The following is a 16,085-nucleotide window of genomic DNA, read 5'->3' as shown; positions in this document are numbered from 1 at the left end:
TCAGGCTGCTATGAACCAAGAAATTGATATACAAAGACCATGCAATTGGCTTTACACACATACTGGGTACATCTAACATCCAGGGGGAGGAGACTGACCTACTGACCCTCAAATAATATCCTATTTATTGTGTAATCAGTATTAAAGAGATCTGGTATCATATTCTGTTTTTCTCTCCTACAGTGATTGTTTGTGACATGTATCTGATTAAGAAAAGATTAGTGTGCCTCCTAGTGAGATTCCAGTTGTAACTTCAAAGTGTCAAATGTTAGACAAATTAACCTCAAGATATAACAAGTGGTCTGTGTATGTTAATTAATTGCATCTATGATGTCAGCATCTTTATCATAAAATTAATTACTTGTAAACTGAAATGGCTTTTCTGTTTGTATAAACAATACTTATATTACATATAAGTAAAATAACAATCATTGCATGCAAAAATATTGGGCTTTACCAAAAATATTACAATTAAACCTGACATTTGTAAGTAACGGCAAGTGAAATTCTCAAAATCAATATGGTACTTCTGCAAAACATCAAGGAAAATGTCCTAATGTTAAACATAAAAGAAATCATATTTTCAAATTACTAAGTAAATGTAGTGAATAAAAAATAAAATGATGAATAACGTGTTTGTTTATAGCTTCAAACATTTTAAAATAAAATCTTTGTTCGCATCCGTTTGTCGGTCTAAAATCGATGATTTTATCTGTAGGTACACGTCCCTTGAAATTGTTGATCAATTGGTTCCTTTTTGAATTTCAAGCGTCTTTCAATTTCATATTGACGTCATAACAAAATAAAACAATTGATTGGTTATGTACCATTAAAAAGATACAAAAATACAATAAATGTAAGTTGTCCTATCCCCACCAAATAATTTTATTAATTATTGATGAACATTTTGCCTGAAAGCATCAGACAGTTTAGAGTGAGTACCTAGAACCGTTCGAATTTCAACCAACCAAGCTAGAAAAAGGGTAAGTAACTAAAATGGAAAGATAGGGATACTTAATTAAAGAAGAATTCATACAGAATTTTTAATAGACGAAGATAAAAAAAAATAAAAATTGGTACCGTTAGTTTACTTCACAGTTTTGTAAAAAAAAAAAAAAAGAAACAACTTATGATTATGCATGTCAAGATAAAAGTGATACGGTCATAATTAAACGTGTTTTTTTACAAAACTTTGCAATTTCGAATTACTAGGGCTAGATTGTTTCAGCGCTAATTGGCAAAACTTTTAGGAAGTTTGGATCATCAATGCTTGTTATTTGCCTATTTGTCTTTTTTTTTATTCGAGCGTCACTCATAAGTCTTTTTAGACAAAACACACGCGTACATAGTTTCTTTTTTAGATATTTTTTTTATCAGTGAATTAAAGATTGATGTATAGCATTTTCTGTTATCTTGAATATATAATAAAAACTGAAATAAATATAATTTAGATTTTTCTTACAGATACACCATGACAAAAGTGTTGAGGGTGTTGATATTAATTATCTTCATTTGTGGTGGAAATATCAAGCAATGTACATCAATTTCGTCTCTGAAGATGTCTAACATAACTAGAAACAATACTGGGACCACCATTTGGACAACCAGTCTTGATAGCATTTTTGCATGTGTTGGTGTATGCTCACAGATTACCAAATGCCAATCTGTTGCTCTCAATACAAACGAAAACAATTGCTCTTTCTACTCGAATGTTGCAAAAAGTTATCCAAATTTAGAAGCGATCGATTATTTTGTGGAAGCCAATGCATTGTCTGATGTAAGTTTGTAATTGTAACTGATAAATACCTAAATTTAAAAAAAAATACATGATAAAAAAATTTAAACATCTTTAATTAAAAAAAAAACGATTGACCTTCTTCAAACTGCATTTCATTTGTTTATCAAGTGATCCCATAGTTTTCGCACCAGTTAGCTTCGCTAATTGAAATCTATCTAGAAGCACCGTCACCGAATCTGAAATGTAAGATGATCTTGATTTCGATATATTAGCTAATCTGGTACATTAAGATCCCTCGATATAACTTTGTAATATTTGCAAATTCTGTTATGTCGCTTTTCTCCACTATTCTACATGTTCAGTTGAAAGATCTAATACATAATTTCATATCTCTCGTTTATTTTACGAGTTTTTTTTTAAACAATAAATGTTGCCACCGACTTAAAGAAACGGAGTGTGGCTTATCTTATTTGAGTATATTTATAAAATTTTGCTTTTGAAAACATTTATGTCAGTGACGAAGAGAGTCTCACATGAATGAACACGTTCTAAACAATTAAATAAAAGTGTTGCAAAAATTTAATGCATGCCGAACGCACGTTCAAAGTAAATTTTAATATGAAAATAATAAAAGTAAACACAGTTAACTTTTTCTTCTTAATCTGTCGATTCTTCCATGAAAGTTTTCAGGTCAGGGCTTTTATGTAAAAGGAAAAGGCAAAACGATGGAATTGCTTGTTTCAGGTCATCACACTTTTTGGAAACGGCGAAGATTTGCATAACAAATGTATCGAGGACTTTTTGATCGACAACATATTTGTTGAAGTTAGTTGATTACTATTTTAATAGACAATCAGGAGTACTAAATGTGTAATCCTACTGACTGACTTGTTTTTGTACTCATTTGAAGCAGGATTTATTTAGGCAGAAAAACAATTTTCTATATTTTTTTTTCGAACTTTCCAATTGTCAAATTCAAAATTCGCATCAAGACGATACCTTCTGCAACATCGTATAACGGTACTTCTGTGCATGTTCACACTACACGGACTTCTTTAAATGTAAAGCGCTTCTGATACAAAATATGTTCAAACGGAATTATGAGGAACTGAAATCGATACAACATACGTGTAAAGGTCACAATTTAGGTAATGAAACGATTGGTCTGTTTTTCAACCCACTAAATCTGAAGTAATCAATAAACTCATCATAGATACCAGGATTAAATATTGTATTTACGCCAGACGCGCTAAATATTCGTGTAATCTTTACCGATTGTGTCTTGTTCCCGATTGTAATATCTGGACTAAATGAGGATTTGCATGGCGGGCGATATATGCTAGCAAGAGAAGCTTTTCCTGTCAACACTCCTATTATGGCTTCTTTTGGAGTTCATGCGATTTCCTAAGTTTTTGATTGTTGTACCGTAATTCGTCTTCTATATCGACTGTGCAAGGGCTGTAGTATATCCAGTCAAGGTCAATAAAAACTTCCATCATAATCAACTTTTATGTCGATTTAGATTATTTGATAATTGGTAAACTACTGTGGTCTTACTTTATCAAGTTTTACTTTTGCAAGTGCTAACTAGTTTTGTTCTGATTTTCTCGTAGTTGTATGATGTTCCTTCTGTTATATCCTTGTTCTCCTCAATGTTTAATTTTGCTAACATCTTCGTGCTGCTAGTCTTTAGTTGTTTGGTTTTATGTTGTTTTAAGTACTATTGTTTGTCTGTTTGAATCTTTCTTTTTTAACCATGACGTTGTCTCTGCATTTCCGATCTCTGAGTTTGAATAACCCTCTGGTATCTATCGACCCTCTTCTACAGTTTCATTCTTTAAAGAATTCGGTGTTGATGTTAAATTGAAGTACTCAAATTTATTGATCCCTCTAATCGTTCGCCTGTTAAGAGGTTTTAATATATTCAATTGAATTCAATTCAAAGTTTTATTGCCATATAAACTATACAGTTTGTGACATATAACAACAACAAAAACAAATAAAGACAATAACTAAGTAACTCAATATATATACACAAATTCAGGTAAATATTAAAGGGTCCCCTGCTCAGTTCCATTGACTTTTTTATAAAGGATCCTAGTTTATTCACTTGTGTTGGTGTTGATGGGTTAAGTATATATATAACTTTGTCTTTGTCAGTGAGATTAGCAAATGAATTACTTTATCTGTTAATGCAATTAAAATATGTTAATCTAATATTTGAATTATGAGAACAATTTATTAAGAAATGTTTCTCATCATCTAGTACTTTGCATTTTTTGCAAAGTCTCTCTTCGCGAGGAATTTTTAAATGCCTTCATTTTTCAACTAATAATGAATGGTCGCTGATTCTAAGTTTTGTAATTAATTTTCTAAATTCAAAGTTTGGGTTAGAGAGGTACGGTTTGATCAATAGATTTTGCTCAAGTCAAATTTACTTTTATCATCAATAGATTTCAACTTATCCATCAACAGGTTGTTGTAATATGAGTTTATTTGGGGTTAAATATAGCTTTTAATATTTTTTAATTGTTTTAAATTATTACAGGTTTTTAGTCTATCTATATCAATGTTAGATTCAGAAAGAATATCTTTTGCAAAAGTGAACCATGAATAGGAGCCACTAGAATCCAAAGTTTTAGTTAATTGAAAAGATTCATGTAATAAGGGATTCAAATTTGAGGTGAAAAGCCTTGCTAATTACATAATAGTTTGGGTTTTTATATGACATTCAATAGGCAGTCTTCCCAATTCGTTCCTTGTACCAAAATTTGAGGCACTCTTGTTAGTGCCAAGGGTAAACTTGCAATAACTAAGATGCAAGTTTTCTATTGGAGTCTTGTCAATAAAATTAAATGGGTCCACAATTTTTCCAGAAACCAAAGCTCTTTTTTTAGCTTTGAAATATGTTATATAAGAGTCCAAATATGTTATCTCAGAATTATAAGTTAATATAGGTCTCACTAAGGTGTCAAATAAGTTATTTGACACTCTGATAGGAAGGCTGCCAAGATAATTAGTATATGTTTTAATAGAAAACAAAACCTTTTTTGCCTTTTTTCAGGGAGTAAATCAAAACCATCAAAATTATTGATGTGATCAGAATCATTTACAATAAAGTCAGCTCTTTGGCCAGTTCGAGCATTTAGATCTCCAATTAATACAATCTGTCAATTCATGGAGAAAGTAGATATTATCATAGTGAGATGATGAAAAGGGGGTATATAAAGAGCACATAGATAAATATCATGTACAAATCCAAAAAAGTTCTTATTCAACTTAAGCCATAGTCTATTTGGCGAGGTTGTTGCTTCTTTTAAATATGTAATGCCTTTAAAGTATGGCTTTTTAATAGTAACAATAATGCCCCCACTATACCTTCTTGCTTTTTTTCTTTTTTTACGGGACTTAGAGATAATACAATGGCCTTCCAATTTAAATTCTTTAGATTCTCCCTTCCAGGTTTCTAAAAGTATGTTTATGTCACCTTTTAAATTCTCAATAAACAATTCATCTTTAAGTTTGTCTCCAAGGCCGTGAACATTCCATGAGGATATAGATAAATTTTTATAACAATTTGACATTTGAGCATATAAATCTTTCTTATTTTGTTGTAAACCTGAAAACCTCAATATTCACAATATAAAGTTCAAATGATATTACCTTGTGTATGGTCTATGGGAGGTAACTCTATTCTTTAAATTCAGAAAAATTAATATTTTAAGCCCTTGCATATATACTAGTATTTACTAATTATATAGAATCAATACAAAAGACAATTTTATGTATTATATATCAATGCAATAACCTAGTTGTCATATAATTTTCTTTTATTTCTAGTCACACTTTGAACATAAAAAAGAAATTAAAAAATATAAATAAAAAAGCTTTTCTTTTGAATTTTATTTTTATACACCTCCCATTTGTCTTTGAGTTCTATATATAAAAAATCAGTTTGTAATCAGAACATATGAAAAGTACAAATGGCGGTAAACATATACCGGTAAACAATATATCAATAAACTACATTTTGTCTTTTAATCATTGGTTAAACAATGAAAACAACACGTTACATAAATTACATGCGTTCGAAGCCCTTTTCTTGATCTACCTCCATCAGCCAATATTTGAAAGTCAAGGATTAATAAGAACCGAACAATTGAAGAGCTATATGACCAAAAATTAACATAATAAAATATCCAAATTCATCTAAGGTCATCTTTGCTAGAGGGAGTTGAAACCTTGGTTTCTTTATAATTTTAAAACTTATAAACGGACAATTTTAAACAGGATTGTTATAAATCATGCCAATACCGAAGAACTGACTACTGAGCTGATGATAACCGTTGGGACTGTTAGTCACCGGGCATGATGTATCGACCAACTGATGTGAAAATACAACTAACATATAAATTATGTAAACAAAGGCGACAATAATGTTCATATTATCTCAAATTTCGTAACTCTATTAGGAAGAGACAAATCAGAGTAATAATCAGAAACCGAGAAAATGGCATGAACTCAAAAGAGGCGAGAAAGAGTACATCGTCAAAAAAAGTTCCCCAGATATTACAGATCAGAATACTATACTAATATCTGGAGATCGAAGACTGAGAAAAAATACCGCCAGTGAGTTGCGATACCAACATATCGTTTCGGTCAAACTATTCGTAATGATCGCCGTAAAACTAATGTAGCGTCGATTTCTTACTCTTTTTATAACTCTGTTGCAGAAGCTTTTGTAAGGAGCATATCTCCGTTGATAAAGTCTGTAACGTTGAAACACGGATGCACGTAACGTTTACGCCGTACGATGGAAGATGTTACGTGACTGCGGAAGTTGAAATCGTCATGTTTGTCAAAGATTCTAGTTTGAAGTCGTCGATCTGTTTTAGAAATGAGGTTCAAACTATGACGCATACCTTCTAGTTTCGTTAGTATCCCTAATTGCAAGGTCACTGGGATATATTATATGCAAGAATTCACTGAAATGTTGGTTATAGAGAGACAGAACACAGTTAATACACTAGTAGCTGAAAGTGAAATTAAAGTACTTTGCAAAATGTTTTTTTTTCTGTTTGTCTTTGATAAGGTTCAATATGAATTGCGCTTCATATGAGTATACAATGAAGTCGGCAGGTAATAAGTGCACATTGATTTCCCATTGCAATGCTGTCTGACTGTTTGTTGTCACACTTAAATTCCACCATTTTGCTGACTTTTCCTTTTGGCGTATTAGTTGTAGGAAACGGTGATGTTTTTCACAAAGTCAGATTTTTATGACCTCAATAAGAAATTTGTATCGACTTCCCCTTTATTTTTCAGAAAAAGCTATAAAAGGCCCAGAAACAACAATGTAAAACAATTCAAACGAGAAAACTAACGGCTTAATTTATGTACAAAAAAATGAAATGCTCCAACATATTTTAGCAGGCGCGGATCCAGAGGGGGGGTTCCGGGGGTTGGAACCCCCCCTTTTTTTGGACGATCAATGCATTTGAATGGGGACATGTTATTGGAACCCCCCTTTGTCCTGGGTTAGGAACCCCCCTTTTAAAAATGGCTGGATCCGCCCCTGTTTAGTACGTAAAACTGTCTATATCACGTAACAATGAATGTCTAGTTCCGTGAATTATCTTTTTTTTTTAAATGTTAGTGCTAAAACTTGTGTCAGCCCCAGAGTTGCATATCTTTGATTAGATATACAGTATCTTTAAATACTTGCAGACATTTTCATACAAAATGACTTAACCTCAACCAATCTAATCGATGTAAAGCTATGAAATAGGGAGCAAAACATCGTATTTATACACAAACAACTCTAAAGCGAGCTATCATGAGTATTTAGATTTAAACAAACAAAACAAAACGAATTTATGGCGCCGAATCTCGCATTTAAACATTTTTGTAGTATCAAATTAACAGCATCTCAGATAAATGTACTAATAACAAAGATTTATCTTCTAAAACGGTACGAATTGCTTCACAGTCATCACTTAAGCAAAACTTTTTGATCGGGTTTTGAATGCATTTATATACTGTTATTTAATTTCATGTTTGTCTACAGCTGATTAGTATTTTTATTGAGACTTTTGAATCATCGTTTTATATTTGCAGCCAAGTCGTGTATTAAATCCTTTGCTTATCACGTTCGAAAAATATCAACACATTTTCATTCTTTTGGCGGGAACACGCTTATTACAAATTGGTCGGTTTTGAAATATATGTATATTGTAATGGTGTCTTTATACATACACGAATGCATATTTCATAAACGTGAATGTGCATAATTCATGTTTAACTTTAATTCTATTTCAGGGATTTGCAGGAAACTGTAAAAATCATACTTGTTTGAAAGACGACATTTGTGTACCATACAGAACTTCAGGGTATCGATGCTTTCCTTATGTGTATTTTGATAATTAAGGTCGTGATTAGAGAAATATTTTCATTGTCGTGGAATTTATTTATTTGACGTTGTGTTTCTTACCTTGTTTCGGAGAATTTTAGTCAGTTCCTTTAGCACATTATGATTAACTCAACAATATTTAGATCAGGTAAAGTTTAAGATTTTTTTTTTTAACTGCCTTAAATTTGAAAGGTTAAAAAAGTAACTAAAATTTCGAAATCGACTATAAGCAAAGATGGATTGTATGTTATACTCAACACTCAGACCTTTCCAGGAACTACTTCCACTAAACGGTGTATAAGAATTACTAGTATAGACATACTAAGTTTCAAGGATACACAAACCACTTAACATTTGTGTGAGAAGAGAAACACAAAATTCAGTGTATATGCGTCCGACGAATGTGGAATTCACTTTTACAAAAATACAAGAGATACAGAGATCGATATCAAAAATGAAGCTTGATACTTATTGGACCACACAGAAACAGAACATTAAACAACCGGTAATACTTGTAAAACTAACATATATCCAATAAACCATTAACAATCAAGCAATATAATAATTGTTCATACAGCTTAGTACAAACCCAACAAAGGGTCCATGGGAGAGATGAAGCGTGTTTTTCCTTACAGTACCAGAATCGCAAAATGGAAGACGCCCGATTACAGGAATAATTGTTTCGCTTTCGATCCAAATAAAAAAATAAGTAAACAGCGGTGTATATTACGTCTTATCGAATAGCGTTAAATTTTAAACGCCAGTCGTGAGTGATTATGATGATTACACAATGTTGAATACTGTATCCCTTTTATTGACATCTTACCTATTGTGTCTGTTTGTTTTGTTTACACATCGTTGTCAATATAATGGAGTTTTATGTGACTTTCATAGAAGTCAGACGTGTAGATAGCTATAAACCAGGTGTAATCCATCATTTTCTACATAAGAATTCCATAAGAAAATGCATGTACTAAGTTATATGACAGTTGTTGTTAGTTCGTTTGATGTGTTTGAGCTTTTGATTTTGCCATTTGACTATGGACTTTCCTTTTTGAATTTGCCTCAGAGTTCGGTATTTTTGTGATTTTACTTTTTGTTCACAGAAAACTTATCATTGACATCATTTTTATATTGGAGGCCCAAATGTCAAATACAACTAAAATCATCTCAGACAGTTGTAGAAAATCCTTAGTGTTTCAATTAATTATACACACAAAAATAGAGGCGGATACCAAAAGAAGAATTAATACTCATATCAGAAGAGAAAACCGACAAAAACATAACAGAAATCGAAAACGACCACAAGAAAAAATAAGCAGTCTGCAAAAACCCTACTTAAAATTTAAAGACTAAGCAACATTTATCCAGATAAAATGATAATAAAGTCTACAAAACGTTTATTTTCAAAATGGTAATCTTTCCGTACATTTTCAGAACAAAAATGCTCCTTATTTAGTGTTATTATCAAGTTTGAATTCCATTTCAATGGCATAGTCTTAAAATGACGAAACTAAAAGAAAAACAATATATAACTTAACAATCTTTTAAATAGTTCAATCCGATAATTCGACAAACTTGTACTTTGAACTATGGTGATTATTTTCCTTATTGGAAATGAAAACATATCTCCTATTTCTATATTGAAAAGTGCTAATGGACACTGAAAAATAAGAGAAAAGAGAGAAAGGGGTAAAGGTCCTGTTGTCAAATAGGTAACATGTGGACTACTGTAGAGAGTTGGGTATTTTTTGTATGTTTTATGTAATAACTTACAATTTTAAGAATTGACAGTTCGACTGGAGTTATTTCAAATACCCCCACTTGTTTATAACTGCACAAAGCGTCTGACGTGGAAACACAAGAAAGTGTATGAACTATTTAAAATGTTAATGGTAAGAAATTGTGACGCCATCACGATCAACTGCTCCAATAAAGTGTTTTATGCCCCACCTACAATGGTACAGGGGCATTATGTTTTCTAATCTGTACGTCCGTTCGTCTGTCCGTTCGTCTGTCCGTTCGTTCGTCCGTTTGTCCCGCTTCAGGATAAAGTTTTTTTTATCAAGGTAGTTGTTGATGAATTTGAAGTCCAAACTTAGTACACATGTTCCCTATGATATGATCTTTCTAATTTTAATACCAAATTAGAGTTTATTTCTCAATTCCACGGTCCACTGAACATAGAACATGATAGTGCGAGTGGGGCATACGTGTACTTTTGACACATTCTTGTTGTTAAATGTTTTTCTATTTATTCATCTGATGAGTTAATATAAAAAAAGAAAATGTGGTATGATTGCCAATGAGACAACTGTCCACAAGTGACCAAAATGACAAAGAAATTAATAAATATAGGTCACCGTACGGCCTTCAACAATGAGCAAAGCCCATACCACATAGTCAGTTACACAAGGCCCCGAAATGACAATGTAAAACAATTCAAACGAGAAAACTAACGGCCTAATTTATATAAAAAAAAATTAACAAAATACAAATATGTAACACATAAACAAACGACAACCACTGAATTACAGGCTCCTGACTTGGGACAGGCGCATACATAAGCTTTTTTCAACTGATATTTATAGTTCGTTCTTATGTTGTACCGTTACACCAATGTCCCAGGTTAGGGAAAGGGTTGGGATCCCGCTTACATGTTAAACACCGCCACATTCTGTATATATGTGCCTGTCCCAAGTCAGGAGCCTGTAATTCAATGGTTGTTGTGTTACTTATTTTATTTTTTGTTAAGCTTTTAGTTTTCTCGTTGAATTGTTTTACATTTGTCATTTCGGGGTCTTTTATAGCTGACTAGTTGTTAATTTCTGTATCATTTGGTCTTTTGTGGAGAGTTTCTCATTCGTAGTCATACCACATTTTCTTTTTTATATGACCATAAAACTTGTAAAGTGACTATTTCAGTCGGTCTTACTCGTTAATTTGCTGGAGTAATCTGGAATTAGGGATACACGGGTTTAGGGGAGTTGCCGTAATGATCTATTGATGAATGGCTGTTAAACGACACTTTCTGCACTATTGTGCTAATTCGTGGAGGTCAGTTTTATTTTATAGAGGAAGCTGGAGTGCCAGGAGAGAACCACCACTCTGCATCAGGAAAACTGACAATCCTACCTAAGATTGGAGACGAACACACCTGGCACGTGCTGTATTCAAACTCATAACCTCAGTGTTAGCAGGTTAGTGATACAGTAATTCGACAACTTATATTACGCGGCCACACCGAGACCCCTGAGTTCTAAATGAGATCAACATAAAAGTACAAAATAAAAGTAAAAGATTGAAAAATAATGTATAAACTTGTATAGAAAACATCATCCTGTAAATGTTAAATCAATTACCAAATTCCAATATTACAAATCGGAATGAATGCGATAATACAAATATCGCCGAATATACAAAATAAGAAAATAAACTGTTTGTTAATTCTCATTAATTAAGATGGAAAAGTATGAAAGACGAAAAGCAAGTTTTATCGAGCAAGAAAACATCGAGTGTCTAATGTCAAAATAATATCGAAATGAATATGAAACTGTCATTTTTTCGACGTCGAAGTTCAATAAAAAATATAATGTCAGATATCAAAACTAATAAGTAATGAAGATTATATATTATTGAAAATCAAAATGAATATCAAAGAATATTCAACTGGAGGATGGCATAATGTTCTTTTTCTAACTATAAAGAAACTGATCTCTCTCCTGATGTGTAATCATGTCCATGTATCAGAAGTAAATGGATATAATCACATTCAATTATTGCAATCAAAAATATAGGGCGTTACCAAAAATATTACCATTAAACTTAGCATTTGTTGGTAAAGGAAAGTGAATTTTTATCGTGATTCTAAAAAATCAATATGGTACTTATGCAAAGCATCAAGGACATGATCCAATTAAAAATATATGTTGTACTATTGTGGCGACATATGAATAAAATTGCTTGCCATTTCTTAAACAAAATGTAGACTATCTAGTACTGTTTACACTAAATAAATCCATTGAAATGGAAATCTTGAGTTCCCACTTTTAAAATTATTTTGCGCTTACCATTATCCGAATTATCGAGGATTCTGAAATTACTTTTATATAAAGATCTTTTGAAAATTGATTCTTTTGTTTTCTTTGTTTGAAACTAAAATTCATTTAAAAATACCACAAGAAAAAGCTAATATAATAAATAATAAATTTCCGAGATACAAATTAAAATTCCGGACGATTGTTAAAAACGCCAAACTTCAGTGTGTAAAAAGGTCTTTTGACTAAGCTATAAACTGGGTAAGTCTTTTTACTAAACTACGAATATTGCGTCAAAAGTTTGTGTATATATATATATATATATATATACAACTCGTCTAAACATCAACCCAACAATGTTAGATCTGTAAATTTGCTTTCGCAAATATATATAGAGTCTATAAGAATCTACCAACCAGTAAACTTAATAGGTATTGGATCATCAAAATTGACAATACTACACAAACAGGAAAAATTATATGAGTCTGAAAGATTGTGTAACAATACCGATAAATAGATGGAAAACAAAACACTAAAAAGTGTTGAATATAGTCTGAAAGATTGTGTAACAATACCGATAAATAGATTTATAAATAGATGGAAAACAAAACACTAAAAAGTGTTGAATATATTCAACACTTTTTAGTGTTTTGTTTTCCATCTATTTATCGGTATTGTTACACAATCTTTCAGACTCATATATATATATCTAAATAGATAGCAATGAGATTGTTTTTCATTCCTCTCTCTCTCTCTCTCTCATTCTGAGTTTTTTACCACCTGATTTTTTTCGCTTCGAAAATTCTTAAGAGATGGTTCTTAACTGTAGTCTACGTCATGTAAATAGTTTTGATTTTGAAAAAGGCATGATTTGAGCGCTGGCATGTGAGTAATGAAGGTGCAACAACAACTGATTTATGAGCATAAAAAGGTAAAACGAATGGAAAACAACTATCATATTCCTCACTTGGTACATAACTTTGCATTTGACCGAATACATGTTTCTTCCACAATATTCACTTAGAATAAAGATATGACACAGATAAACAAAAGAGATTATGAAATTTGAAACTTTTGGATTTTTTCCCGTACTTTGCGTATTTGATCAATAAGTGATTATTATAAGATTTATCAATGTTTTGGTGAGGGAAAGATAAGATAAAAGAATACTCCCCTCCCCTGGATGACAGGGTGCAGGACGTTCTTTATCACTGATATATTTAAGAAAATCAAACAAATTATGATTTGGATACTGATTCAACACCTTTAATTGCTGTCGCATAGATAACAATATATACAAGTACGTCTGAAGCATTGACAACTCTGCGACGGATTTAATCAATCAGATCACCAGTGGTGGTGATACAAGGCTAAAAACACATTATGTGTATTTAATTCGTATAATTTACAGCCCAACAATGTAAGATCTGTTTCCATTGTTCTTTCCTGACCGGGATTCGAACTCATGCAACTGAGATATCATGGCACCAAAATGCATTGCACTATGCAATACATAACTACTTTAAAAATAAGCACAACAATGTTTAATCTGCAATTTTTTGTTCTTTCTACCAATGGGTAGCTCGAACTCGTGGTACAGTGATATAGAGACAATACCGCCTGCACTGTGTCCATCGATCCAGACCACTCGGTCACCTAGACTGACCTAATAATTCAGCTTTCAGTGGCCTAGTGTTACCTTTCCTCGTCAGTAGAATCTAGAATTGTAACACAGTACAAGATATATTAGGCATGATGACGAATGTGGTTGCAGATTAGCTAAATATATATCGTAAATGCACAGAAATAATTGTTTTTATAATTAGATATAAGAAGATGTGGTATGAGTGCCAATAAGACAACTCTCCATCAAAGTCACAATAAGTAGTAAAAGTAAACCATTATAGGTCAAAGTACGGGCTAAATTAGCGAAAACTCTACGACAGATTAATCTATAGGATCGCCAGTGAAGGGTGATAATGAAAAACACATTTTATATTCACAACTACTATGTACTTTAAATATCAGCACAATAATGTTAAATCTGTACATTTATTAAAATGTTTTTTTGGGAGGAAAAGAATGTGAATGTTAAATTCAGACATTTAAACATTTAATTATTAAGTGCTACTAACGTAGCTAGCTTACCAGTGTCAACAGACCTACTGTACAGTAGCACTCTTAGATGTATTGCAGTAAATGTAGCAGGCATATTGAAGTAAAGTTATCAAAATCATGTGCTGTATTAATCATGAAGTCGTTGATCGCATGCTATCATTGCACTTTAAGATGTTTGCTTGAACACATTGATTTTATCTAATTTCATTTTCATATACACGCACCAATCATTGCGTTGTATGCTATATGGCTGGTATGTTTTCGTCTTTGCCATTTTGATTGGTGGTAGCTGGTTGTTTGATGTGATGTCTGAAACTTTTATGTCTATTTGTTTTGCTCACACAATAAAATGGAATTCTATGCGACTGTCATACATGTGAGAGGTATAGCTAGCTATAAAATCCCCATTTTCTCCATGAGGAAATGCAAGTATCAAGTCGGGAATATAACAGTTGTTTTCCAGTGTTGTTTTTCGTTCGTTTGATTTGTTTCTGCTTTTTGCTTTGCCATTTGATAAAGGAATTTTCCTTGGAGTTCGGTACTTTAGATATTTTACTTATTTCAATAATATGTACATTAGTAAAACGACGGTTGATGCTTCACTGAAGAGTAAGCTTCCTATTGTTTCATATTTTTGTGGAAGATTCATTTTATTTAGATACTTACCTTGCAAATTAAATTTGATTATTAAGCAGGAGTCTTTATGCAAATACATTGCAACGAGAATTATGTAGGCGCATTAGTTCATGCAGTCATCTATGCCGATATTGATGAAAACGTTTATATTATGACAGCGGCAACAAATGACCAAAAATGTCAAGGTTTATGTTCTTTAGTGCAATATGCAATATAAAACACACCAGTTTTAAACATTGAATTTATGAATCAATTCGACAATAAGCGTTTATCAGCGAAACAAAGAGTGTGAAATTTGTTTTTGATGTTTAAGAACTGTTTGGAAATACCAGAAATTACAAATATTTTCTTTGTTCTAACAGATACACATCATGGCGACAGCTTTAAAGTTTTTCGCATTAGTTGGTTTCGTTTGTGGTTGTCTGGTTCAAAATTCTGCCTCAGTTTCATCAATGAAGATATATAGAAATGCAAGGCCCAGTGGAGGTCTCCTCATATGGACAACCCATGCTTTTGCCATTTCCCCATGTGCTGCTATATGCTTACAATTGACGGAGTGTGAGTCATTCGGTTTCGAGGGAATGCTGAACCAATGTTATTTTTACTCCAACAGAGCTGACACAAACATAAATCCATTAATGACTGTAAATGGCGCAGATTACGCAGATGCTAGTACAATACCTGGAGTAAGTATATTTGTAGTTGAGTTTGACTCAGTACACTTTTTAAAATACACAATTTTAATTATTTAGGCTTTTAAAATTATATAATATCACATTTTTTTTAAATTTTTCATCAAAGCCTATGAGATCATATACAACAACTGCATCTTCAATCAATTCTAGGCACACACAAAAAATATTTAGATATGAGATGTAAATGTTAGTTTTTTGAACGATTACACAAGAAGCAATTTTGTCATTACCATTGAAAGTTAGATGTTTTGTATTTCAGGACTTTGCAGGAAACTGTAAGGACCATGCCTGTTCGACCGCTGAGTTATGTGTACCACGTAGAACGTCCGGATATCATTGCATTCCATATGTCTACGTTGTCTAACATGATGATTGTGTTAGTTTATGAACTTCATTTACTTTCATTTTGTGTTTTTTTTCTGGATTTTGTTAACATGACAGTAAGTTAGAAA

The 16,085-nt window shown here is 32.1% G+C and overlaps 1 long non-coding RNA gene across 1 annotated transcript; it reads left to right on the top strand.

The window, feature by feature from the left end:
• The first annotated feature begins 815 nt into the window (after positions 1–815).
• Positions 816–8,812, top strand: LOC139511677 (uncharacterized). The gene is made up of 3 exons (XR_011662074.1): positions 816–983; positions 1,465–1,777; positions 8,057–8,812. It is a non-coding gene; the product is annotated as an uncharacterized lncRNA (long non-coding RNA).
• Positions 8,813–16,085: the final 7,273 nt, after the last annotated feature.

Source organism: Mytilus edulis, chromosome 2 (genome assembly GCF_963676685.1).
Source record: "Mytilus edulis chromosome 2, xbMytEdul2.2, whole genome shotgun sequence".
In the NCBI taxonomy this organism is placed as follows: domain Eukaryota; kingdom Metazoa; phylum Mollusca; class Bivalvia; order Mytilida; family Mytilidae; genus Mytilus; species Mytilus edulis.
This window is presented reverse-complemented; position numbering and strand designations above follow the sequence as displayed.